Below are 12,822 nucleotides of genomic sequence, written 5' to 3' on the forward strand. Positions count from 1 at the left end.
GCAGACTCTTTATGTGCTGAACCAGCTAAGAAGTCGTCTACACTGAATAAAATGAAGAGAAGTTAGAGTTTCACTCAAGGGTAAGCAAACATTATACAAAGAGGCAGATAGCAGTATGTTTAGCTTTGCAGGTGACACACTCCTGTCAGATCTCCTCAGCTCTGCTGCTGTAACATGAAAGTAAGCACAGACAATATACAAACCAATGAGCTTGGTTGGATGTGACATGAAGCCTGTTGTGCCAGCCTCTAGTATAGCATGAAGGGAAGATATCCCCTGTAGTCTCTGAATATCAAACTCATTGGGGAAGAAACTATTTCCAAGCGTGAAATGACAGAAGGAACTTAGATACATCCATAGGGTGCTCTGAGACAATGGAGAAAATTGAGTATGGTTTGTGTATGGACAGTGAGTGAGGCCCAAGACACCAGTGTGACAAGAAGATTCTTACTGCCCTGTCCAAGCCTGGCTGCCTGTGGGCCTCACTGAACCTCCACCACATGCCTCCCTTCACAAGAACATGCTTGTTGGAAAGGGACCTCTACTCTACTAACTATTTTTCTCTCTTCACAAAGGATTTTCAGCCTCACCCAAATGAAAGGTGGGAGACCCCCTAAAAGCAAGGGTAGGGTCCTTATTTTAAGTTTTTCCCTTCAGATGGGCTGATAATGACCTCCCTATTATTTTCCACTTAAGTGTATAAGAAAACAACTGATTTCTATGTATTAATTTTGTATCCTGCCGCATTACTGAATATATGAGTTCCAATAATCTGGGGATGGGGTCTTTTGGGTTCTCCACATAAAAGTATCATGTCATCTGCGAAGAGACAGTGTTTGACTTCTTTGCCAATTTGAATGCATTCTGTTTTTGTTATCTCATAGCTGTTGCTAGGACTTCAAGTACTATGATGAACAGTAGTGGCCAGAGTGGGCATCCTTGTCATGTTCCTTATGTTAAGGGAAAGGCTCTCAGCTTTTCCCTACTGAGAATGGTATTTGCTGTGGGCTTTTCATAGATAGACTTTATGAAATTGAGGAATGTTCCCTCTATCCCTACACTCTGAAGAGTTTTAATCAGGAAAGGATGCAGTATTTTGTCAAATGCCTTTTCTGCATCAATTGAGAGGACCATGTGGTTCTTCTCTCTTCTCCTGTTAATGTGTTCTACCACATTGGTTGTGATAGAACAAGTGTTGAACCACCCTTGCAACTCGGGTAAATCCCACCTGGTCATGATGGATCATCCTTTTAATGTACTGTTGGATCCTATTAGCTACTATCTTGTTGAGAATCTTGGCATCCATATTTATCAGGGATATTGGTCTCAAATTCTCCTTTTTGATGGGGTCTTTGCCTGGTTTGGGGACCAAGGTGATGGTAGCCTGAGAAAGAGTCTGGAAGTTTCCTTCTGCTTCTATTTTTTGAAACAGCTTCAGGAGAATAGGTATTATTTCTTTTCTGAATTGGTAGAATTCCCCAGGAATCCATCAGGTCCTGGACTCTTGTCTTTTGGAAGGTTTTTGATCACTGCTTCAATCTGATTACTGGTTATTTGTCGACTCAGGTTACCAAATTCTTCTTGTTTCAGTCTTGGAAGTTTATAGGTTTCCAGGAAGGCATCCATTTCTTCTAGGTTGCTTAACTTATTGGCATATAGCTGTTTATAATAATTTCTGATGATTATTTCTATTTCCTTGGTGTTGGTCATGGTCTCTCCTCTTTCATTCATAATTTTATTAATTTAGGACCTTTCTCTTTTCTTTTGGATAGGTCTGCCAGTGGTTTATCAATCTTACTAATTCTTTCAAATAACCAGTTTCTAGTTTTGTTGATGTATCCTACTGTATTTCTGCTTTCTAATTCATTGATCTCTGCTCTAATTTTAATTATTCCCCTTCTCCTGCATGGCTTAGACTAATTTGTTGATGATTCTCCAGTTATTTAAGGTGTAAACACAGTTTGTGTATCCAGGATTTTTCTTTTCTTTCTTTTTAAAATTTTTTTATTATTTTTTTATTTATAATTTTTTTTAAATTTTTTATTTCTTTTCAGCATACAGTATTCATTGTTTTTGCACCACACCCAGTGCTCCATGCAATCCCTGCCCTCTCTAATACCCACCACCTGGTTCCCCCAACCTCCCACCCCCCGCCCCTTCAAAACCCTCAGTTTGTTTTTCAGAGTCCATAGTCTCATGGTTCACCTCCCCTTCCAATTTCCCCCAACTCCCTTCTCCTCTCTAACTCCCCTTGTCCTCCATGTTATTTGTTATGCTCCACAAATAAGTGAAACCATATGATAATTGACTCTCTCTGCTTGACTTATTTCACTCAGCATAATCTCTTCCAATCCTGTCCATGTTGCTACAAAAGTTGGGTATTCATCCTTTCTTTTTTTTTTTTTCATTTATTTATTTTCAGCATAACAGTATCATTATTTTTTCACCACACCCAGTGCTCCATGCAATCCATGCCCTCTATAATACCCACCACCTGGTACCCCGACCTTCCACCCCCCCACCACTTCAAACCCCTCAGATTGTTTTTCAGAGTCCATAGTCTCTCATGATTCACCTCCCCTTCCAATTTACCCCAGCCCCCTTCTCTCTAACTCCCATGTCCTCCATGCTTTTTGTTATGCTCCACAAATAAGTGAAACCATATGATAATTGACTCTCTCTGCTTGACTTATTTCACTCAGCATAATCTCTTCCAGTCCCGTCCATGTTGCTATAAAAGTAGGGTATTAGTCCTTTTTGATGGAGACATAATACTCCATCGTGTATATGGACCACATCTTCCTTATCCATTCATCCGTTGAATGGCATCTTGGTTCTTTCCACAGTTTGGCAACCATGGTCATTGCTGCTATAAACATTGGGGTACAGATGGCCCTTCTATTCACTACATCTGTATCTTTGGGGTAAATACTCAGGAGTGCAATGGCAGGGTCATAGGGAAGTTCTATTTTTAATTTCTTGAGGAATCTCCACACTGTTCTCCAAAGTGGCTGCACCAACTGGCATTCCCACCAACAGTGTATGAGGGTTCCCCTTTCTCCACATCCCCTCCAACACATGTTGTTTCCTGTCTTGCTAATTTTGGCCATTCTAACTGGTATAAGGTAGTATCTCAATGCAGTTTTAATTTGAATCTCCCTGAGGGCTAGTGATGATGAACATTTTTTCATGTGTCTGATAGCCATTTGTATGTCTTCATTGGAGAAGTGTCTGTTCATATCTTCTGCCCATCTTTTGATATGATTGCCTGTCTGTTTTGTGTGTGTTGAGTTTGAGGAGTTCTTTATAGATCCTGGATATCAACCTTTTGTTTGTACTGTCATTTGCAACTATCTAGACTGTTTCCTTTGCTGTGCAGAAGCTTTTGATCTTGATGAAGTCCCAAAAGTTCATCTTTGCTTTTGTTTCCTTTACCTTTGGAGACATATCTTGAAAGAAGTTGCTGTGGCTGATATCAAAGAGGTTACTGCCTTGTTCTCCCCTAGGATTCTGATGGATTCCTGTCTCACGTTGAGGTCTTTTATCCATTTTGAGTTTATCTTAGTTTGTGTATCCAGGATTTTTTTTTGAGTGAGGCTTGGATGGCTATGTATTTCCCCCTTAGGACTGCCTTTGCCATATCCCATAGGTTTTGGACTGACTGTTACCATTCTCATTCGTTTACATAAATTGTTTTAATTTGATTTCCCAGTTGACCCAACCATTCTTGAGCAGGATGATATTTAGCTTCCAAGTGTTCTTCTAAACAAACAGTTCTTCCAAACTTTTTCTTGTGGTTGAAACTTGCCAGTTTCAAAGCACTGTGGTCTGGGAATATGCAGGGAATAATCTCAATCTTTTGGTATCAGTTGAACCCTGATTTGTAACCAGTATGTATGTGGTCTATTCTGGAGAAAGTTCTATGTGTGCTCAAAAAGAATTAGTACTCTGTTGTTTTAGGGTGGAATGTTCTGTATATATCTATAGGGTCCATCGGATCCAGTGTGTCATTCAATGCTCTTGTTTCTTTGTTGATTTTCTGCTTGGGTGATCTGTCTATTGCTGAGAGTGGAGTGTTAACATCTCCTGCTATTAATGTATTATTATCAATATGCCTCTATTTTGGTTTACAGTTGGCTTATGTAGTTGGCTACTGTCATGTTGGAGGCATAGATATTTACAATTGTTAGATATTCTTATTGGATAGATCCTTTAAGAATGATATAGTGTCCTTCTGTATCTCTGACTACAGTCTTTAGCTTAAAATCTAATTTGTCTTATATGAGAATTGCTACCCCAGCTTTCTTTTGCAGTCCATTGGCATGAAAGATGGTTGTCCATACCTTAAGTTTCAGTCTGGATGTATGTTTAGGTTCAAAATGAATCTCTTGTAAACAGCATATGGATGGGTCCTGTCTTTTTATCCAGTCTGCAAACCTGTGCTCTTTTATGGGAACATTTAGGCTGTTCACATTGAGAGTGATTATTGAAAGGTACAATTTTATTATCATCATGTTGCCTGTGAAGTCCTTGTTTCTATAGATTATCTCTATATTTTTCTGTTCTATATCACTCTTGGGGCCTTTCTCCTTTTAAAGAACTGCCCCCCATTAATATTTCTTACAGGACCAGCCTAGTGGGCACATACTCTTTCAGTATCTGCTGGTCCTGGAAGCCCTTTATCTCTCCATCCATTCTGAATAATATCTTTGCCAGATAAAGAATTCTTGTCTGCATGTTCTTCTTATTTAGTACCCTAAATATGTCTTGCCAGCCCTTTCCGGCTTGCCAGGTCTCTGTGGACAGTTTTCACATTATTCTGATGTTCCTCCTTTTGCATGTAATCTCTTCCCCTGACCTGTCCTTAAGATGATATCCTTGGTTCTAAGATTAGTGTTTTACTGCTACATGCCTGGGCATTCATTTATTATCCTTGATCTTGGGAAGTGTTCTCTCTGCCTCTAGAACACGAATGCTTGTTTCATTCCCCAGATTAGGGAAGTTCTCGGCTACAATTTGCTCCAATATTTCTTCTAGTCCTCTCTCTCTCTCCACCCTCCTAGGGATCCCAATAATTCTGATTTTGGAATATTTCATGGCATCATTTATTTCTCTAATTCTGCTTTCATAGATTTTAAGCTGTTTGTTCCAGGCCTTCTCCTGTTCCTTCTTTAATGTCAGTTTGTCTTCTAGATCACTAATTCATTCTTCTGTCTCGTTTACCCTTGCTGTCAAAGTATCTAGATTAGATTGGATCTCACTGATAGCCTTTTTAAGTTCTGCCAAACCAACTCTCATTTCTACCCTTAGAGAATCTATGTTGTCATTAATGGTTTTCTCCATCCTAGCTATTGTCTGCATAACTGTTACACTGAAGTCTATTTCCAACATCTTGCTTATGTCCATATCCAATAGTCTTATGGCAGAGATCACAGTCTCTGAGTGTTTCCTATGTTTGGAGTTCCTCCTCTTAGCCAGTTTGTTGAGGGGTTGTTGAGGGAATGTACAGAGTCCAAATTATTGACCACAACCCAAGCAAGATGCACCTGTTTTACAGGGTACTTAGGGTTGCAGGCTTCTTGTTCTTCCAGCCTGTCCTTTGGGGGAGGGGCATGCCATGCTCCTATTCAGGCAACACTGTTTGGGCATAGTTGCCCTGTGCCCTGTGGGAGGGATAGGATCAGTGAAAATCAGGTTTTGGGGACTTTTGTTCTCTGGTGACTTTCGCTGGAGGCTTTCCACATCTCTTCTGAGAGAGCAGAAATGACCATATCCAAATCTCTGTCTCAAAAGTCTGTTCTAGGGGCATGTGGGTGGCTCAGTGGGTTAAGCCTCTGCTTTTGGCTCGAGTAATGATCTGAGGGCCCTGGTCTCGAGCCCCACATCAGGATATCTACTCAGTGGGGAGCCTGCTTCCCCCTTCTCTCTCTCTGCCTGCCTCTCTGCCTACTTGTGATCTCTGTCAAATAAATAAATAAAATTAAAAAAAAAAAAAAAAGTATGTTCTACAGAGAGCTCTCCAGGCCACACTGTCTCCATTTCTGTCTTCACTGCCAAAAACCACAGGGACCTGGGTTGTGCACCCCCACAGCAGCAATTCCAGTCCTTGCTTCCAGGTCCAGGCACATCACTCCCCTTTGTGCTTCTAAAACCACCAGCTATCCTCAGTTCACAGTTTCCTGGAAACTCCAGGTTTCAGTTTGGGGGATGGGGGGGGGGTGTGTCCTAAAGTACTTTCCCTGCCGCTACCAGTCTGCAAGTCTGTCCCCAGCATGGGAGACCTTTGAGCTCCAGCAGCACAGAATCCCAGGAGCTCCCACCCCCTTCTGTTTATCTTCCCATATCTGCCAGCAGAATCACTGCTCCCTGCATCATACCTCTAGACCAACTGCCTGAGATATTCTGTTTGTAGAGATCCAGATATACCTTCTTACATCACGGGCTGATTTCATAGGTGTTCAGAATGGTCTGGCACGTATCCTGTTCAATTCAGGGTACCGCATGAAATGGAGTTCCTACTCCTCTGCCTTCTTTGCATCCCCTTATTTGCATTTCTAACCTGACAAAGGAAGAATATGAACGTCTACAAGAAGACATAGGATCTCCACTGCAAATTTGCAAAAATACTCTAAGGTCACATAGGTCTTTTTTTCCTTGATATTTTAAAACACCTAATTATATAAAATAATTTTAACTGTGACTTAAGCTCAACCAAAAAGTAGGCACTTAAGCCAGAAGGGATTATGTAACCATTAAATTCATCATTCCAATCATACTTTGGTCCATGGTGGCTTCATAAACATCCCCTGCCCACAACCAAGTCTCAGAACAGTATCAAATTCTCTATTTCTCCCTCTTGAGTCTCTCCTAAGACAGGAAGGAGAACTGTAGCTTCAGAAGCACTTTCCCTATGCCAGATATTTCACTGCATTTTGGAAGAACCCAACCATTCCAATTCTGCAGAGGATGGACTCATTCCCAAGAAAATCTATCTACTCCTTTTATTCCTTTTCAGGTTTTCCCAAAATTATTTTTGGTCAGCCACTGTGAATCTCCAGTCCCTTATGACCATCACCAACCACTTTTCTTTGGTGGGAATTTTAGTCCAACCCCAATGATTGTTTACCTCAAAGGAGGGAACCTAAGAGGGTGGACTCTGGGTTGGGCTGAGAGTGCAGCTGCTGAAGGGACAAACCTAGTATAGTGTTATTAGGAAAACTTCTAAAATATTTGGCCCCTTCTTCAATGGGGGGACAGAGGCGGGGCCTTGGACCTGCAGTGCTACAACCTAGAATACACTTCTACTGGCATCTCTGACAGTGATAGACCCACAGCAAATTGGCTCACCACACAGGGCACTGCTTGCTCTCCATGCAGCCACATCATTGTCCCTGTGAGTGGCACTAGTGACAGGGGCCAACAAGGGCATTGGTTTTACCATTGTGCAGGACTTGTGCCAGCAGTTCTGTGGTGCTCATGGCATGGGATGAGGGACAGGGCCAGGCAGCAGTGAACAGCTCCAGACGAAGGGCCTGAATCCCCGCTTCCACCTTCTGGACATCAATGACCTGCAGAGTATCAATGCCCTGCATCACATCATGATGCAATGGTTAGAGTTGGACTAAAATTCAAGAAGTACAGGGGCCTAGATGTGCTGGTCAACAATGCAGGCATCACATTCAAGGGTAAGAACACAGGAGCACTTAGGGCTGAAAACCTCTCTTACGGGACTGGATATGATCTCTGAATGCTACTGGAGGGCTTAAAGCTCCAGTAGGATCCAGAAGGACCTCCCTGGGGGAAAAATCGAGACTGGAGGCACAGGGAGAGAAGAAGCCTCTGGGGATTGCAAGTCTTTAAAGCCAAAGAACCATGGCATTGCCATGGATTAATCTCAGGGACCTGACAGAGATTTTTGCAAGCTTCATTCGGTTTGGACCACAGCCATTCAGTGCATGTTCAACCTATTTTGTAATAAACACAAATTACAAAGAGACATACACAGAAATCCCACTGGGCACACTTCCCTTAGCCTCCTGGAATGATGCCAACTTACCAAGCTACAAAGCATTAACACAGCAGATACGACACAGTGGGAAAATAGAGTTCAGTAACGCAGACATCAATGAGAATTCACCAGATTGCATGTACAAAAAACAAATGTTACTGTCACTCATGGAATGTTCTCAGATGGCTATTATTTATTAATCTGTTCTCCTCTTCCCCTAACAGCTGGTGACACCACACCCTTTCATATTCAAGCAGAAGTGACCATGAAAACAAACTTCTTTGGTACCCAAGATGTGTGCAGAGAACTCCTGCCTCTAATGAAACCCCAAGGTGAGCCTGATGAGGGCCCCAAGCTATGGTGTTTCGGGAGTGATCTGGCCCCTGCCTCTCTGGCCTCATCTACAGATGCTGGCTCCTCTCCCTGCTCAGCCACACCCTGAATCTGATTACCAAGTCTCAACCTGGACAGTGTACCTCTGCCTCAGGACTCTTACAGTCAGCAGTGTCCTCTGTCTCATTGGTCCTTCACAGCTGGCTCTGTCTTATCCTTCCAGTCATCGTTCAAAACTCCTCAGAGAGACCTTTTACTGCCTCGGTGTCACTCACAAGAGAAGATCCCCGAGGATTCCTTTCTGAACACTTTCTTCTCCCTCTCCGTCTCTCCTAGGGATTTTATCCAGACTAGTGGACTCCACACTCTCCGAACCTCTCAGGTCCCGCTAATATCTGTCACCTACCTAAAACAATCCCAGAGTTCCAGACACACATAGTTCCCTTCCTGCCTCTCCTTCTCCTCAGGATGCCCCCTGCCCCTCCCCAAATCCCACCCTTCCAGCACCCATCCTGCACCGCCATCTAAACATCTACATTTCCAAAACACTTATCATTTCCCACACACAACCTGGTCACAAACCCCACCACACACTCAGCTGTCGTTTTTGGATTATTTCAACCTTCCTAAGACACCCTGCTTCTTCAGTCTTTTCCTCTCTGAGCATTCTCTGTACTCTCTGAGGGCTCACTTGCTCCCAAAAGATCTTCAGAAGCAAAGCCCAAGCCTGAGCGTCACTTGTAGGCATCTCTGTCAGATCTGCCAAAGTCCAGGCCCACCAACTCCCCTTCCCCTGGTTCAATGCTCTGCACAAAACAAACTGCCATAATTCCTTGGTTGTCAACTACTATAATACTTCACCCCATGAGAACGTGATAGGGGGAAGCACAGCCCTTTTACTACGCTCATTAAGAGGGAAGCTGACACTTTTAGGAAGATTAATATTCTGGCTTGAATTAAAAACATGCGGGTACAGTTGACCCTCGGTTCTGCCCCCAATTCCTCTTCTGTCCTGGAGAGTTCTACTGCTTCTTCTAACATTCACTGGCTTCACTGGCATCTCAAAGGGCAGCTCTCAGATGTCACCTGACTCCTTTACTCACCACAACACTTGAGTGGGATGGAGTTCATTGTGCCACCACACATCCTACAGGTATTCCCTTAGAAAGCAAAAATGACTTCTGGCTGAGAAATTCTTCTCACCTACCGAGCAGTGTTGGTGCTTGCTGTGTGTTAGCCTTGGACGAGAATGAGGAGGTAGTGTTCTTCTGCATTTGCTAAGGCAGGCTCTAATCAAACAACTCTTCTTACCTCAGGGAAACTGGACTTCATGGACATGGAAATGCAAGCGACATTCTCAGTGTGGAAGCAGGGTTTTCTTGCCTTTGGAGGAGTTCTTCCATTATTTGGGAGGATGCCAGCCACTGCAGCCATGTTACCAGGAATTAACCCTCTTTGGGATACTATCTGGGAGAAATCCTAGCTAGGATAACCGAAAGCAAATAAATACTGTCCCTTCTCTCTCATACTTCCCAACCTAAGACATGAAGGACAATCTTGAATGACTTTACCAGCTCTCTGTCAGTGCAGAACACACTTCAGAGCCCTGTGTTTGCTCTGCTTTTTGGCATGGAAGGACAAAATGAAAGAGAATTGTGAGCCTAAGGACTATGCAGGATAGCAGATGTTGATTTTTCTTCTTTTTAAATTCTTTCTTCAAAAAAGAAAGCTTTACTAAAATAATTGATCCGCAAAAAAAGAAAATACAACAAGGTGCCCACTATTGATCGTAACCAGACAATCAATATCTAGGCCATATATATCCCATCTCACATTCCATGGATTTTCCTTCCCTTTCCCCTAAATTCACTAATTATTCTCTAAAGTGATAAACTGTTGTCCTTGTATTCCCTTTAAATTATACTATAGATTTATTTTGAAAAATATATTAAAAATATATATCCATTTAAATATAAAGACTGTAAACAACTACTCATACATGTCAATATAAGTTCATTTCTATAAATACTAACTATATTTTTTTAAAAGAGTATATATTTTTTTAAAGATTTTATTTATTTGACAAACAGATTACAAGTAGGCAGAGAGTCAGGCAGAGAGAGAGAGGAGGAAGCAGGCTCCCTGCTCAGCAGAGAGCCCGACACGGGGCTCAATCCCAGGACCCTGGGATCATGACCTGAGCTGAAGGCAGAGGCTTTAACTGAGCCACTCAGGTGCCAAAAAAAGAGTATATTTTTTTTTTAAAGTGAGAGCTATGTCAACGCTTTACACTTTTAACAGCTTTGTTGAGATACAATTCACATATCCTACACTTCACCCATTACAGGTATCCAGCTCAGTGTCATCAGTCCAGGGAGATCCTGGGCCCTCAGCTATCAGCCCTCTGATAGCTTCCCCCTACCCCAAGCAACCATCAATCTATACTCTCATTCCCCCTACCCCAAGCAACCATCAATCTATACTCTCTCCCTACGTTTCCTTTTCCGGACAGAGAATCACATAATGAGTGGTCTTTTGTGACTGGCTTTTTAATTTTGAATATCGCTGTCAGGGTTCATGCATGTTGTAGCACCAACATCATTTCTTTGATAGTATTCATTTAACAGATTTGTTTTCCATGGCTCCGTTCTATGACCATATTGCCAGGACATTAGTTACTCCTTTTGAGCCAATAAAAACCCCAGGGAGAAAACCTGTATGCAGTTCAGCCCACTGAGGTGACTCATTTTTACCTACCCAGAGCATACCAAGCCTAATGCAGTATGTACACCTTCAAGGCGCCCTCAGTTAAGTGATCAGCTCTTTGTTGTTCAGTAGACACTGATTCATAGAGCACTGCCCAAGTAACCATAAGATCGTCAGATGGTCCCAAAGAGGACCAATGAGGAAAAGTTGCTTTCTACTCATGACTACAGAGTGCCTCCTATCACTCTGCTTAGCATGTTCCTCTATAAGGCACATTCTTTTCTCTATGGAACATCTGGGCACTGCTCAGTCCCATTAGATCATTTCTCTGACATCGTCGGAGACATTATGGGTAAAACAAAGCTCAAAACTGAATCATGGGGGCGCCTGGGTGGCTCAGTGGGTTGAGCCGCTGCCTTCGGCTCAGGTCATGGTCTTAGGGTTCTGGGATCGAGTCCCACGTCGGGCTCTCTGCTCGGCGGGGAGCCTGCTTCCTCCTCTCTCTCTGCCTGCCTCTCTGCCTACTTGTGATCTCTCTCTCTCTGTCAAATAAATAAATAAATAAATAATCTTAAAAAAAAAAAACAACTGAATCATGTCCTTCAGTTACAGAGCCAGTCATCATTAATAGTGATAGCAAACTGATAATTGTCTCCCAAATGGACAAAATACTAACAATTTTGGATTTCATCATCCTCATACATGCCATTCTTTGTGACTCTTTGTGTTCTATTTTAGACAGAGTGGTGAATGTGTCTAGGATAATAACCCTCATAGCCCTTAAAAAGTGCAACCCAGACTTGCAGCAGAAGTTTATAATTGAGACCATCACAGAGGAGGAACTGGTAGGGCTCATGAACAAGTTCGTGGAAGACACGAAGAAAGGCGTGCACAGGAAGGAGGGCTGGCCTGATACTGCCTATGGAGTGACAAAAATCATGTCACGGTCCTCTCCAGAATCCATGCCAGGAAACTGAGCGAGCAGAGGAAAGGGGACAAGATCCTCCTGAACGCCTGCTGCCCTAGGTGGGTGAGAACAGACATGGCAGGACCTAAAGCCACTAAAAGCCCAGAAGAAGGAGCAGAGACCCCTGTCTACTTGGCCCTTCTGCCCTCAGATGCTGAGGGGCCTCATGGGGCATTTGTTATAGAGAAGAAAGTTGAACAATGGGGACCCCTCTATCAGTTACCTTCATGGCTCCCATCTCAAATCCCACCATGACTGACCAAAACAACTGTTACACTGTCAAAAATATCCTTATCAAAAAAACAGAAACAAAAAAAGAATCACTATCCCTACCGAGTATTCACATTGAATTGGCTACTAATTCTGTGAAGTTTCTTGTGATTTCTTCCGTGCTATGAGAGGGAAAAAAGTAGAATTGATGACAATAATTAATGGACATCACAAATAAACAATTCTAAGTAAATGTCCATGTCTGCAGAGTGTTTACATGGCAACCATCCCAAAAATCACAATTTAGTACACTAAGTTCAAGGAACAGACCCTGAGGTGGGTCAAGAAAGGACAATTTAACTCAGAGCTTGGTAAACATTAGTGAAAGATCCAGATAGTAAGTATTTTTGCCATTGCAGGCCAATGGTCTCTGCAGACCTACTCAAATCTGCTGTTGTAGCTTGAAAGTCAACACAGATGATATATCAACATATGAATGGGGCTAGGTTTCCCTGGCCAGCATACTTTATCAGCCTCTACTATGACATGGCAACCCCATGAAGAATAGATATCTTCTGTCTATCCTTCTCATTGATAT

At 42.6% G+C, this 12,822-nt stretch overlaps 1 pseudogene; it reads left to right on the forward strand.

Moving 5' to 3' along the window:
- The first annotated feature begins 374 nt into the window (after positions 1 to 374).
- Positions 375 to 12,269, forward strand: LOC131825701 (carbonyl reductase [NADPH] 1-like; annotated as a pseudogene).
- Positions 12,270 to 12,822: the final 553 nt, after the last annotated feature.

Source organism: Mustela lutreola, chromosome 2 (genome assembly GCF_030435805.1).
Source record: "Mustela lutreola isolate mMusLut2 chromosome 2, mMusLut2.pri, whole genome shotgun sequence".
Classification (NCBI taxonomy): domain Eukaryota; kingdom Metazoa; phylum Chordata; class Mammalia; order Carnivora; family Mustelidae; genus Mustela; species Mustela lutreola.